The sequence below is a fragment of the Planococcus citri genome, chromosome 3 (assembly GCF_950023065.1).
Source record: "Planococcus citri chromosome 3, ihPlaCitr1.1, whole genome shotgun sequence".
NCBI lineage: Eukaryota > Metazoa > Arthropoda > Insecta > Hemiptera > Pseudococcidae > Planococcus > Planococcus citri.
The window spans coordinates 62039470-62053511 of NC_088679.1; the positions used below are offsets into that span (position 1 = coordinate 62039470).

Below are 14042 nucleotides of genomic sequence, written 5' to 3' on the forward strand. Positions count from 1 at the left end.
TTCTTTTAAACGGGCTTTGGGACAGCGTTCTATCTTGATTAACTGAGCTACCAAATCATCTAATCGTTCAAAAATAAAATTGAAAGCTCTATCTTTAAGCTCATTTGTGCATTTGGCGGGGGTTAAAATGCACTTTTCTAATTTTGTAGCGTGTAACGTGATTGTTAATCGTTTTTTAAACATATTATAATTATGGCCCACTCTAAATTGAGCTAGGCTATGCTCTTTTTGATCACTTGACATAGTGGTTACGTATTTGTTGGACGATTCACACGAAGAACTAGAAAACTACGACTACTACGACTGCTGGAACGATTTCTGCTGCTGCTACAACTACAGTTTCGACGTTCTTCTTCACCAGCACCAGTATTCGGCGAATTTCCCGGAATTTCAATGTTTGACGGATTTGTTTCAGCAATCAATGGAGTTACAGGGGGTTTGGCGACAGACGGTTTGGGATTTGAAGAGGAGTTGAACTATCACCTCTTCGCGGAATTGAATTTTGCTGCAGCTTTTAATTCGAGCGACTTTCTTTAAAGTTTCTTTCGAGCGTTGCGTTTATGGTTCCTTGCTGTACAAGCGCTTCCAGACTTTGAAGCCTCTATACTCACCAGATTGGTTGAGGATCCCCATGGACCGATACATGATACAGTCCCCACCAAGAAGGCCACTCCGTAATGTTTTCGCCTGAAAATGTGGGCAGCTTTATGCGTTCTAATTGAACTGCACCTTTGGGCTTGGATTCGCCACTGGTCAACAGCTGCGTTTGCGGAGCTGAAAAAAAGTGAAAGATTTTATTGCTGGATATGAAAGATTTAAATACAGAGTAGCAGTGGGAAGCTTATTATACATTGCTAATGGTACTGGATCCGATTCCAATATTTCTATAGTTACAAATTACTTATGCAGAAATCAAGACTATCCACAAATGAAAGACTGGGTTAATGCAAGAAAAATTTTAAATTATCTAATTGAAACTTCAAATTTGGGATTAATTTATAACACAAAAATTGAAGGTATCAAATGTATGGTTGATGCGAGTTACGCATCGGATTTGGTTGATCGAAAATCCACTACAGGGTATTTAATTAAATTTTGGGGAAATACAATTGCATGGAAAAGTCGTCGACCATATACGTATAATGGACAAATAATTCAACATTGATAAAATGTGACTGCTAGATTTTGGATGCAGAATCCTGGAAACCTTCTGCTCATGAGTCAAACATGATGCTTACAGTGCTGGTGGAGAGAGAGACAGTTTACTGGTTGAACATGAGTTGAACAGGGGAACTGTCTCTCACTCCACCAGCACCATAAGCATCATGTTTGGCGCATGTGCAGAACGTTTCCAGGATTCTGCATCCAAAATGTGACCGTCATTTCCTGCGATTTGAATTATTCGTCCATTATATGTATATGGTGAACGCACTCCCTCCCCTATCGACGATATTTCATACACGAATTCACTGGCGTACCAGTCTCAGAAAGTCGCCTATATTTTGCTGACGAAACGCCATGTATTCGTTTCACCCAGATTCAGTACGTAGCGCATTACTCGCGAATTCGCTTACGAATGATTGTCGAACCGCTAGCGAACTGTTGACAAATCATCAGTGATTCGCGAACATTTCGCTTTCGTTTAGCTAGGAAAAATTCCCCCAAAATTACACTTTTTTTCTTCATTTTTTCATTTTATTAAAAATCACCAACCACTACAATCTATACCACACAGGTACACATCACACTAACCTCACGCAATCCCTTAGTCCAACTCACAAGCACTTGTCCCACTCAAACCAAAAATTTTCAAAGTCCTAACCTTGCCTTTAAATACCTGAAAACCCAGGGGATTCCATAAAGGGTGTAGGGAAGCCGCTGGCCCAGGGAGGAGGTGCCATGGCAAAACGTTTATTCTGTGAGTAGATAATTGGAGGAAAACATGTAGGTCTATGCACAATTTTATTTTTTTTTGTCAAAAATTACTTTCACCACACACTTTTACACCACACATTTGCACTACACTTTTACACCATAGCACAGTACACTGAGTCTGATTGAAATATAAATAAAAAATCAACACTATGTATCCGAAAATCATATTTTTTAACACGCGTTCGCATCAACTCAACTTCAGAACTGACCACTGGATGTTCGTCACAACTACTGTAAAACTAGTTCGACACATCGACAGTTGGGTAATCAGTTGAAGAATGCGAAGTTATTAATAGATTATCTGTAACACCAGCGACTAACCGGATGTTGACGTCACCTCGCATCTCAAATGTTGACGAATACTTGTGACGAATACATGGCGAATCGCTGCGAGATAATTTTATTGTTAAATCAGCAATAAAAACCAAGTTGGCGATCGCGAATTTTTCACTATTTGCTGCCGCCGCTAACAAAGCCATCGCGAATCCTCTACATTTCGTTAGCGCCTAACTGGTTCAGACTTCAGCGTAGCGAAAACGTTGCTTTTCGCTGCAATCAAGGCGGAAAGATGGCGAAAATGTTGGCGAAAGCGTATGCATCATCGATAGGGTCCATTCGTTATAAATAGGAATTAGGATTTCCAAATTTTTCATTCAGCTCTTCTGAATCAGAACTATCATCGGAGGAACCTAATTTAAAATGAAAACAAGGAAAGTAACGTATAAAACATTACTCAGTAAGATTAATTTTCTTTCAATTTGCAAGACAATAAAGATTTATCTCTGCATCTTATACAGTCACTTTCTCCCAATGGTTTCGAGAGAAAATCTGCTACCTGCTCTTTGGTTGAAACCCATTCGAATAATTCTTTCATAAAATGATATTTAACATCTACATGTCTCAATTTTCCTATCCTAGACAATTTAACTAAAGTTGATACAGCCTCATTATCTTCGCAAACAATTGGAATTTGTTCTTTTTTTCCAGTCAGTCTTTCATACAATCCTTTCAAAAACACAATTTGTTTACAACAGTCAGCTAAAGCTACATATTCTGCCTCATCAGCTGTAGTGGTAACACAATTCTGTTTCTTACTTTTCCTGTCGACTGTATGGCGTATATAATGGACGAATAATTCAAATCGCAGGAAATGACGGTCACATTTTGGATGCAGAATCCTGGAAACGTTCTGCACATGCGCGAAACATGATGCTTACGGCGCTGGTGGAGTGAGAGATGGTTCCCCGGTTCAACCCATGTTCAGCCAGTAAACCGTCTCTCTCTCCAAAGCATCTCTCTCTCCACCAGCACCGTAAGCGTCATGTTTGGCGCATGAGCAGAAGGTTTCCCAGATTCTGCATCCAAAATCTAGCCGTCACATTTTATCATTTTTTCAACGTTGAATTATTCATCCATTATATTATATACAGTCGACGAGGGAGTGTTGAAATATAAAATAAAGGATATTCGATAAATAGGAAATAGCTGGTTGCTAATTATTAATATTTAAGAAACCTTTTTGTTTAACTGCATTATTTTTAGTTCTTAGTCGTAATTCTCTCTTCTTATGTTACACTTTGACGTGTTCAACTTTTCTCATAATATATTTATCAATTCGTTATTCTTGTTATTTTTGAATAAATAACCATTTCAAAAATTTCCCTATCAGAGTAACACAGAAGAAGAATCAAAGTTCAATTTTAAATATTAAAGAACGACATAAGTATAAGACGAAATTGAATCGATCGATAACATAAATAACAGAATCATTCACACGAAAAGAAAAAGGGTTTTATTTATGAAAATATTATAAATACAAAAATACAAAGTGAATATGTATAAATAGAAAATAATAATTCAGTTTAACGAGTTTAATAAATTATTAGATATTTGAATCGGAATAAATTAGTAGCAGTACCTGAAATTTAAAGGTGGGTTTCAGAAATATTTCTGAGTAAGTTTCTAAATTGAATTAACGAGACAAGAATTACATTTTAATTTTAGATCTTATTTGGTACGACTTTTCCTTAAAAGACACCTAAAATAGAATGAAAAAAATACAATGACCAATTTGAACGAGAATCAAAAATTATAACCAGAATCAGAATTCAAAATCAAATTTGAGACTATAATACAAGAATACAACGATACCTAATTACCTACCTATTTCACAAAAATCTACAGACGAGAATGAAAGCAATATACTTATATTTATATTTTAATTCGATGACGTACGAAATTTACATTAATATATTTTTTAGTTTTGGTCAACGACGTGCCTAAAATTGAACTTAACATCGACGACTTTTCAAAAGAATAACGAACGTAGTTAAATTTCGAGCTAAATAACCATAGCTCTTGCTACCATATAACAATCTGAATAAATCGTCATTAACAGATATGTAAAATAACGTGGAACTTGAATAACAGCTCGAAGAATTGAAATTTTTTATCAACTTAAAAATGAAAAAATTTCAAAACATGAAAATATTTGACAATTGAATTGTCTTCGATATATAACAATAATCACGAGTTAAATAACAATGTTATCGTATCAAACATTTTCGGAGTAATGAACCCGAGTAAAAATAAACAAAGAGTTAAAAATTTTTAGTTACAATTTTCTTTATAGCCAGAGATATTTGAGTTTAAGCAAAACTATGTATGTAAAGTAAAGAATTCCTCCTGGCACAGCCCCATATGTATAACCGAACAAATAAGTATAAACAAACAACAAATTAAATTTTTAACAAAATATCTTTAGACTCCCATATGGAAAAATACTATGGTTGACTAAAGTCAACTATAGTTACTATGCAAATTTTTGTAGTCAACTATAGTAACTACGAAAATTTTTATAGTGAACTATAGTTACTACGATAAATTTTTGTGGTCAACATAGTAAGTTGTAGTCCACTGTAGTAACTATGAAAATTTTCATAGTCAGCTAAAGTAACTACAAAAATTTTCATAGTCAACAATACTAAGTATGAAAATTTTTGTAGTCAACCATAGTAACTACCTTAAAAACAAGAATTTCGCGAAAATTTTATAAAAATTACGGTGAAAATCATTTTTTTTTTTTTTTAAATCAAAGATAAACATGTTTTTTATTTGAGGACATGAGTATTTATGACACGATTTGTGAGAAAAAAATTTGACACACATTTTGTTTCCAAATTCAGATCGTTTTTTGTAGGCTTTTGAAGGACTTTGAAGTTTTCAAACAAGGTGTACCTATCACCAGCAACTTTTTTGACAATATTTTGTCTGGTGTGTCAATACAATCATAGAACTTGGAATCAATCATTCACAATTTTTAACATTACTTATTTATTATAAAATTCGGGGAAAAATTGCAAACATACAACTTTACATCATACATCATATGTAGAAATAGCATACAGCTTCGGATGGATGCGGAGGTACCATGACAATTCGATCTGTACCGCTTCCTGAAAGACATTGAAACAAAATATAATTACAATTCTGCAACTGGATACAGATATGGAAAGAAATGTGAAACTTACAAAGCACAATATAGGAATTCGGCTCCGCATACTTAAAATCATTGTAATGTCTCTATCATTTTTTTGTAGGCTGTTGAAGGACTTTGCTCCATAAACCTGCAGGTGTAACATTTTTATCAGGTATTTTGGCAAAAAAGATGTTAATTTTTTTTAAATTATCACACTATACCAAAATTTTAGCTGAGTTTTTTTTTCAAGTGCCTAATATTCGTATTACATACTACATACATAGGTACCCAAATTAATCACTTATTCAATGTATCTAAAACTATTCATCATATGGTACTCAGAATAATTTTTATCAACTTTCAAAAACACCTATACTTTGTAACATTAAAAAAAAAAAATCAAAAAGTTGAAAATTTTATAAGTCCAGACCTAAAAATATAGAATATATGCACAAATAAACCCATTCTCCACATGAAGCGTCGTGGCCCAGTGGGTTAAGCACGTGGCGAAGATGACTGTATATCATGTGACGTGTGAGTCCAGGGATTGAGTCGCGCAAGGGCCAACATTTTATGAAATTTTTTTTTCTTTTTTTGGAAATTTTATTAGCTTACAATGCCTGAAAACACACAATTTATCAATAGACATTCCATTGTTGGTGTTTTAACGCAATTTTTTACCTAAAACTTAGGTACTACACTAAACTATACTATACGGGGTGCCCAGAAATATCGAGTACCCCTAAAAAAGTTTTCTATTAAATACTTTGGTTGGTCACAGTGAATGATAATAATGATAGCACATGATTGGTTTTTGGACTGGAGAGATAACATTCCACCTATCATACAGGGTGCCCAGAAATATCGAGTACCCGTAAAAAAGTTTTCTACTAAAATACTTTGGTTGGTCACAGTGAATGATAATAATGATAGCACATGATTGGTTGTTGGACTGGAGAGATAACATTCCACCAATCATATGCATCTATTTCACATTGCCAACCCATATTTTTAATGAAAAACTTTGCTACTTACTACATCAACTGGTTTCTTTTCAGGGTTGTATTGGTTGTATATATGTAAGGAACAAGGAACAATCATGGCTACGCCAGGGTTGCCAGATGCGGGGATTTCTCCCTCAGTAGAGGAATTCTTCGCTTTGCGGAAATCGTTCAGAGTTGTTTAGGGATTTTGAATTTTTGAATTTTCAGGAGAAATATTTTCATTTTTTTGCGGGGGGGGGGTGCGAGCCGAGTTTTATTTTACATGAAATTGTCGAAAAATTAATTGAACCTTTGTCGTGGTAGAGGGGGAAGGAGCTGGAGAGAAACTGAATATTCGACCGAAAAATTCTCAAAATCTTTCTAACGTGAGATTTTTTGGTACAAACATTTTACCTGTTTTAATAAAAATGAGATGTCGAATCGATTCGCCTCAACACTTAGCGCATATATTTTTTTATTTTTTGGAAATTGGAAATTGGAAAATGTTACTCTGTTTTTAATGAATCCGTGTTGTAAAATTTTCAAAACTGTTGCTTATTTTGTGTATTTTTCTAGGGATGCTATTTTATATCGCTTACTTCTCATGTACTACATAAATCTTGCGGCACATTTGAACGTATGAACTTTCGTTGTCTTCTAAAAAGTCACCACCCTCGAATAAAACTTATTTCCGCGCGAATTTCCCCTAACTGTAATCTTTCCATATAATTATACCACCCTATACCGCAACAGATATCATTCGTGCAGCATTATTTTCTGCTGTGTAGTGAAATCCAAAAAACACAGAAATTTCAACATCGACTGATGCTGCGTACTCTGCGTCCCTCTGCGTAACCCTTAAGTAGCAGATTTTATTCGTGTATACGAGTTTTATAACTGAAACTAAGACTTTAAGCATTGCCTGCAGCTTACATTTAGCTGAATTGGAATTCTCCATTTGTCAGTTTTATTCGTACTTTCGCGATAAATTTTTGGTATCAATAGGAAGTAGTATACATAAAACTTTCTATAGAGAATTTGCCGCCGCTTTCGTCTTCCAAACATTTCTTTTTTATTAATTAATTTTTTAGCAGCTTTAAAACCAGACGACTTTTGCTTTTTTGATTCGTCCAATTTCGGGCTCAGTTTTCCTCCTCTTCTTCGTCTCTCTTATTAAGTAAAAGAGAGTTTGTTGGGTATACTTAGTTATACCAGTACTCGACGTATATTTAAAAATTTGAACGAAATGAAGAATGAAGAAAAAAAAAGTTTTTAATTCTGAACGAAAATTCCATCGCTTTTGTATACCTAATACAGATTTTTTCGAGCGTAAAATCCATAAAAAAAAATTATTCGCGGGTACGAGTGTGAGTATTTCTTTGAGGATATTTTTTTTTTGTCTTTTGTAAATTTACATTATGGGTTTCGAGGGCGTAAAAATCAACGACCTATTTTACGAGGTGTTTGGTGTAGCGAAATAACGTACTTTGCTAGTTTATGCATATTTTAGAAAAAGAATAAAAATTTTCGTTTATTTGCTCTGCGGTGGTTATTATTTTTAAGGTTATGATCGCGTATTTTGCTGGTTTAAGTGCCATACTTTTCAGCTCATTTTGTTCGTGATGATATGCGCGCATTCACCTTGTATAATGTGAAAATTCACGTGTCTAAGGTTGAGTGAGCTGTGAAGAGGGATTGAAGTCTTCTGAAATTGTGGGTTTTTTTACAAAAGGAGTTCACTGGAGTCGTTTGACCAATGAGAATTTTGAAATTTGTCATATTCTGTCAAATTTTTCAGATTTCTTACCCCCCCCCCCCCTCCTCAGCATTTCACTTATCCATCTCAATGTTCCATTTTCCTATTTTTTTCTACGTCTGTCGATTCTCAAACCATCTTTCAACACATCGTATGGACTTTATCTGCTAATACTCGTAATATTGTGTACGTTTGTAAATTTTCTCGTACAGACCGTTATTCGTGAATGTATTTCTGGGTGGTTTGCAAATAAAAATGACATTTTCAGTTTACCAGCAGCAATTTTATAGCTTTTATAAAGTACACAAACTTCAAAGTGAACGTAAGACGAAATAAAATAACGTATTGTAGAATAATTCTCTGAAAGTATACAATAAAATAGTTGAGAAATGCATATGCATACATTGTGTTACGTGTACGTATACGATTTTATATAAACGATGGTGTATTTTCAAGACTCGTTTTTCTTCAACAATACTCGAGCTCTCGAGCAGGAGTTTTTTTAAATCGAGAAAATGGAGATATGTTCGTACGATGTTTATTCGCAGCGAAAATCGAACATTAGAGCAACCAGTGCATCGTGTGGATGCATTCTTCTTTGTTATTCTTGTAGATGGAAAAGATACATTTTACGAAATGGTTCAGGGTGTCTTAACGGTCATCAAAGTCGTGAAAAAATCAAGAGTTTTGCTTGAAACACGCTTGAAAATTTTTTTAAAAAGCCTTTAAAATGAAAAAAAAAATTATAAAACTGAAATACCTACTTTCCTACAAATCATTCCACGTCAATTCGACCAAGAAGTGGCAGGGGGGAGGTCGGAGATTTTTTTTTGAAATTTTTCCTGTGCAAAGACCTTTTGAAGGAATGACCAAAGGCGCAAATCGCAGCTCTCTAGCCCTTTTTTTAAGACAGCTAGGGGGTGTCAAAGTTTTCAGTGGACTTAAAATTCATCCATTTCAGCAGTGGATCACTGGATAACCGCGATACCTACCAAAATGGAACTTTTCCCAATAGTTAGGGGTTTTGAAAAGCTTTTTGGTGATATCATAAAAACCAGTGTTGCCACTTTTTCTCGTATGAAACATTGACTCGAAAAGTTTCAAAACGTAGTTTTCATGTCGGTCGTTCCGACTCTCAAAAATTCTGAAAAAATTATTTTATGGACAACTTTTCATGCTGAACAACATTAAGAAATTGAGATGGCATTATTTCGTAAAGTCTATTGAAAAAAATGCGATTTTTTGATTTAAAACATTAAAAAAAGTTTTGATTGGTGAAGTTGACCCATTTGACCACTATTTTTACTTATCCGTTGAAAAAGTTGAAAACCCCCTTTTCACTCGATTACATAAACTTATCACAAAAAAAATCAAAATTCGAAAAAATTCAAAAAATAAGGAAACAAATTTTTATTTTTTGCCATGAGTGTGATTTTTATCAACTTTTTTATGGAATACGTCAGAAAGAGGTCAAAAAAGACAACTGAATAAATTTAAACTTTTTTTTGGTGTTTGAAATTGAAACTGGAAATTTTTTCGAATTTTGGTTTTTTTGTGATGAGTTCATTTCATCGAGTGAAAAGGACGTTTTCAACTTTTTCAACGGATACGTAAAAAGAGAGGTGAAATGGGTCAAGTTCACAAATCAAAATTTATTTTCACGTTTTAAGGTTGTTGTTTTCATCGAAGGTATTATTTTCATTTTTGAGTCATATGCGTATCTTGTTTCCAATTACATAATGCTGCGATGTTCATAGCAGTGGTGCGTGATTTCATAGTAATTTAGACCACATTTTTCAATGGTTTCAAGTTGAAATATTAATTCCACACCATTTATTCTGCAGCTATGCTGGTTTGAATCCAGCTGAGATGTCCCTATAGGGTCTTGAATGCACCACCGTTATGATTGAAGGTACCATAGGGCACCCTGCAACGCTCACTTATCCAGGAATTTTTCCATTTGAAATCACGTACGATCATCGTGGGAAAACAATAATTAAAGGAAACAATCTAAAATAATGAGTTTTAAATTAAAATTGAGAACAAATAGACAAATTAAAAAAATAGTTTACATTACAGACAATCATGAATTTTCAAAAAACCATAAATTTTTTTATTTCGAGGAATTTGAAATGTAAAATTGAGTAATTAATGGCTGTCTAGTTTCATCATTTCAGCGAATCGGATCGGGCAATAATTTTGATTTCTTATTGATATTCTTCTAATAATTGGATCAGATTATCTAAAAATAGATACTTACCTTTAATGTCACCTCATTGAAACCATCAACTCTTTCTACACTGGTATTATTGGACTTTTTCAAGGATAAGTTGGAATACCTCTTCATGAAACCACAATTTTGAACGTAGAACTTTGCGTAGATTTACCACTTGATTATCGTTACATCTGCTAACGATAACGATGATGAATAATTCACATATAATTACACGTATCCGCTTGGATTTATCTTTAATTTTTTAAGAATGTATCTAAACGTCGATCTTCTTATCAAATGGGTTTGAGTGATACCATTACAGCGCACTTCCATATCTCGAATGCGTTTTCCATCTTCGTTGATGTATTGATATGAGAAAGCTACTGAAATACAGGTGTATTCAGTACATATTTAAATTCAAATCACAAATGTAACTTGACTTCTAAAATCCATGGCAAAAGTATCATTTTTAAATTGTCAACCCTCGTACTTTATTCAACAGCATCAAATGTTTATCCATTTCTAATACATGCCTAATAAAAGGGGGGGATAAGTATTGGCATACACAACAATGGGAAAACATCATTCAATTAAGTATAATTACTTTTTGTGAGTTTTTTCAGTTCATCTTCTTCTTTACTCTGTGGTTTCGCGATCGCCTGCGGGTCAAATGGTTTATTCTGGAACTTTCTTAGCGGCGTTTTTCCCTCATCAGGATTCAGTTCGTAGAATCTCTTCACCGACTGGTTCCTCTTCCTTTAACTCAGCCTTTGTCGGTTGTCACTTTTTCAGTGTCGACTTTGTGCTTGACGAGCTTTGGTAGTTTGACAGCGGTGGAACCGATGGGTGATTCAGAATGACTGAGCCAATCGCATCCATTAATGGAATGGGGATAGGCTCGTTTGACGGAAATAGCGGAACCAGTTCTCGGGCGGCTTCGTTCTCGACGTCAATGATCTGAATACGTAGATCCAACCTCTTTTTCAGGCACGCCAAACAGTGTTCCAGCTGGTAAACCTTGTTATAGACTTCGGCTACAGCGTTTGAGCTCATCTCGCTTATAGGTAGTTTCGGAAATTCCAAAATCATAAAATCCATAAATGGATCACTGCCTCTGGTCTCCATTGGCTCAGGCGGGTTCAAGTCGAGAGCTTTAAGCGCGCTTTCAGGCGGCGTGACTTCATTAATCGGGATTCGCTGGTGGGAGACTTGAACGTCATCAGCATGGGGGTGCGGTGAGCGACGAGTTTCACAACGATTTTCACGTCCATCTGGTGAGTTTCGTGTTTGACAGCGATCAATGTCATGGTCGCAGCTACAATTACGATGTCTTGACCTGTCATCATAAGATTTATCAGGATGATTTTTGGATTTTTCAGGTGAGTAGTTGGGAAAGTCTTCGCGTTTCTTCTTTAATCCAATCATTTGTTCGGCTGTAATCATCCCAGCATGATAAAGACTCATCAGGTCTTCAGGCATCTCAAACTCTGAAAAAGAAACATTTATTTCTTATTGTCGGTAACGGTCTTCGGATCCTTTTTTTGGGGTGGCTTGTTTTTCGGGTCCTTTTTAGTTTTTGCCTTGGTATCCATTTCCTTTCTTTTTCCAAAAGGTTTTTGGGGGTTTTCGTCGATCCGTCTGCCAGTTTTTCTTGGAATAATATCCTCTATCATTACTAGGGTACTCTACATTTGGTATGATCGACGTCCACCATTTTGGTTGTCTCACATCGTTGTGTATATTCATCGATAGTAAATGTTGTATAAGTGTGGGTAACATTTACTCACACTTATACAACATTCACTGTACACAACAACGTGAGACAACCAAAATGGTGGACGTCGATCATACCCATTTTACAGTACCCTATCATTACAATAGTTTCTATTATTCCTCGAATGCTGGTTAGGACAACGACCGCGGTAATTTTGGTTATCTCGGAAATTCGGGTTTCTCGGATGGAAGGGTTTTCTTATTAAGATCATATAACATTAACATACGTATGTTGTGAAATTTAGCCCCTTTTACATCTTGCAAATCAATTGACCACCCTGCAGAAGCATGTGGAAATAATAAAGGATGTTGCAAACTTTCATATGCTGGATCTAAATAATAAACAAATTGAGGTTGCCTTTCGTTTTTTTTCCAAATTGACAATTTTTCTTAGGTCTGCCTTTGGATCAACCTTTGGATCATTTTTTAATTTTCCCACACTTTGGTTGGTCCCCTAGGCCCTAAAACAGGTCCATGAGTCCTTCTATTTGTTTTTTCAAAAACAACATTAGCTGTTTCACTTTTTTCCGAACTCAACTGCTTCATAAAGTAGGTTTTAATGGATTTACCAAGATTAGATAATCATAAATATTTTTAACTATATCGGTGTTCAATTTTTGAACTTCAGCAGTCTTCAGTCACTGTTTTGCATCATCAATATATAATACTGTGCTGTTTACACCATTTCAGCTGCAGTAACTTGAATCAAACACCCTATGATAAATACATCCTTGAACTTTAACCAAAGAGGGACCATTTATCATGGTTTGAAACCCTTCGGTCACACCTATAGCCAAAAATGAGAATAAATTATTATAACTTATACAGTCTTTTATAAAATACCTATCATTGTTATGTATTGTGAAAATCTGCATCTAATTTAAGTAATTATACGTCAATTCGACCCTCTCCACAACACCTTTTCATCAAATGCTATCAACTAACAACACTGGCAACTCCATTGAAAAATTGTGTTTAATCCTCCTAGTGGCCTGGGGTGAAACTGAATTTTACCACAATCATCTGATTTGCTGATTTGGATTTCACGGATGCGCGAGATTCAAACCAGTTATAAACCAACCAATCAGAGCATTTTTGATGAGAGTTAGTTTCAACCCAGGCCGTTCGGATCGCGCTATTGTTGTGATAAACACGCTCAAAGTATTTTAAATGGACTTGCCAGTACCTATTGTTAGTTGATAGTATTTTGATTTCAGTCTACCTTTTTCATCCCAAAACAACAGTGCTCCACAATCACTTTTGGCTTTTCATTCTTTTTCTTTTTATAATGCTTTGTATTTTGTTCTCTTTTATTGATTTTTTCACCATGCTGTAATACATAATTGAACTTAAGACTTGATAATGGGATAGTATAATGCTTGAAGAAAATTTCAGTTAGGTATTTGTTCAATTGAATCCCTGTAGTTTTCTTCATGGATATCTACCCTCTGCAAACTTTAGGCGGACTCATTGTCAAACTTTATTAAAACACCGTGGACCTTTTGGACATGCTCTTTATACATTTCAAGAAGGCTCTGTAATGCCTCTATTTTTTGATTTTGTTTGCGAAATTGAGAAACTAAATCGCTGTATTCTTTTTTCAGCTTTGTTGATTTTCGCACAATTTGTCATAATCTTTACACACGTCTTCAAAATCCTCATTGAGAGCCTGGAGCATTCGATCACCTCGATTGGGTATAAATCTATAAGATAAACAAAATTAGGTACCTAATAGCGATAAAATAAATAATTACAATTTTTATCCTCTTCCAAATCACTTATTCTTTTCATGGCTATGTCCAATTCATTTTCAAGGTCAATAATAGTACATATGTGTCCAAACACATGTTGAAACTTCCTCTTTGATTTCTTCTGTCAGGATGAGGTCTGTTTCATCTGTCA

At 34.9% G+C, this 14042-nt stretch overlaps 1 long non-coding RNA gene across 1 annotated transcript; it reads right to left on the bottom strand.

Annotated features, from left to right (window-relative positions):
• Nucleotides 1-3806: 3806 nt before the first annotated feature.
• On the bottom strand, nt 3807-10757 carry LOC135841803 (uncharacterized). Its single transcript, XR_010557998.1, has 4 exons — nt 10413-10757; nt 5844-10162; nt 5466-5561; nt 3807-5390 (listed from the first exon to the last, which is right to left on the bottom strand). It is a non-coding gene; the product is annotated as an uncharacterized LOC135841803 (long non-coding RNA).
• Nucleotides 10758-14042: the final 3285 nt, after the last annotated feature.